The sequence below is a fragment of the Lygodium microphyllum genome, chromosome 23, assembly GCF_053477565.2.
Source record: "Lygodium microphyllum isolate KBCC chromosome 23, Lygodium_microphyllum_v1.1.10, whole genome shotgun sequence".
Taxonomy (NCBI): domain Eukaryota; kingdom Viridiplantae; phylum Streptophyta; class Polypodiopsida; order Schizaeales; family Lygodiaceae; genus Lygodium; species Lygodium microphyllum.
The window spans coordinates 104,793,858-104,795,292 of record NC_141157.1 but is presented as its reverse complement, the minus strand read 5'-3'; the positions used below and the strand labels follow the sequence as shown (position 1 = coordinate 104,795,292).

Here is a 1,435-nt window from a genome sequence, read left to right as displayed (position 1 = left end):
GAGTTAGCCTGGATCTTTGCTGAAGCTCCGGATTTCAAAGGAGGCAGGACGGCGGCTCTAGAGTGTGAGAGTCTAGAGAACTCGAAAGCGTCAACACATGATCGAGGTCACTGTGTGTGGAGGTGTGTCACTCGGGACTCTGGATCGGGGCGCGGGCAAGAGGGCTTTCATCTCCCACATGCGAAGCTTGGCACGACAGGTACGGTTTACATTGCGGCAGCCGGCGGCCTTCAATGCTCTCGTTCCTGGGTGTATTATGACGCCTGTAACCCGAGGAGGGGGAAATGTACGGTCGGGCGGATGTCGACGGCTGGTATGTTGTACTGGGACGCGAGGCCGTTCTTGGATGCGGCCCTTCGCAGCGGCGCCCGTTTCCAAGTCTCGAGTGGAGGAGATCGTAGCCGCCCGGAGGGAACTGGCATCTCTCCGTGCTTGAAGGAGGGGGGACCGCGTGAGGCCGGAAACGGAGCAACGCTACCCCTCGCTCTAGACGGTGGAGGGATAACGCCACCTTTGTCTGCGGGCCAACCTTCGGCCTCCTCTCAGTCCCCGGCGACAAACCCTCAAAATTTTGCGGATCTCGATAGACACCAATAATTAGTTTTCTTGGCACCCAAATAGATGGCACATGTGGTGGACGTGGACCCGCAGTCCCGTCATCTTCTTTGTTGTCACCAGAATCGGCTACCACGAGCTTATCTCGAGTGACCGCGACCAAAACCAGATATGCTGGCAGAAGGAACACCACTCATGTTGTAAGGTTCAGAGCTGGAGACATTGAAGGATTCTAAGGGGCGGTACTTAGAGGCCGTCTATAGGCCGCGGCCTAACAAAAGGTGGAGGCAAGAGAGCCCGACAATGACGATATTTGTCATGCTTCATCTCCTTATAAGTCCTCATCCATACCCAAAGTGAAGGCTACTGAATGTTATAATAAATCGGTTCCATCGCCAATGCCTTGATGAACCTAGTTCCATCATCAACTACTAAAGGAGGTCCCAATCCTCTTGAAAACTTCTATAGGATATTGGCCTCAGGAAACAACCATGTTTGCATTGGATTAATTGTCCATTCCGATTGCATAACTTGTACCTCATCCTAAGTTCACTCTACGTAACTTTTTGTCAGCTTTGTGTCCTATTGGGCCTGCATCATTCGGATATCTAAGGTAGACGGACGATCTCATTACACTAGAGTAGACTTGTTGGGATCCTTGGAAGTGGTCTCCTTATCGTTAAAGGACTCGGGTGGCTTCTGTTGGTGCTACTCCTTGACATCATCTTGTTGAGTGCAAGTCTTCTCCTATTGGGGGAAACTTGTAGGTGTGAGCTCTAAAGTGAAAAGTGTAAGGGGAGCAACATGCATCATGGTAGGGAAGCGTATCCTACACGATTTCAGGAGTTTCATCCCACAAAGATTTTATCTTAGCTTCAAA

At 51.0% G+C, this 1,435-nt stretch overlaps 1 non-coding gene across 1 annotated transcript; it reads left to right on the top strand.

Annotated features, from left to right (window-relative positions):
* The first annotated feature begins 259 nt into the window (after nt 1-259).
* Nucleotides 260-524, top strand: LOC148016570 (signal recognition particle RNA). Its single transcript, XR_015688225.1, has one exon.
* The last annotated feature ends 911 nt before the right edge of the window (nt 525-1,435 follow it).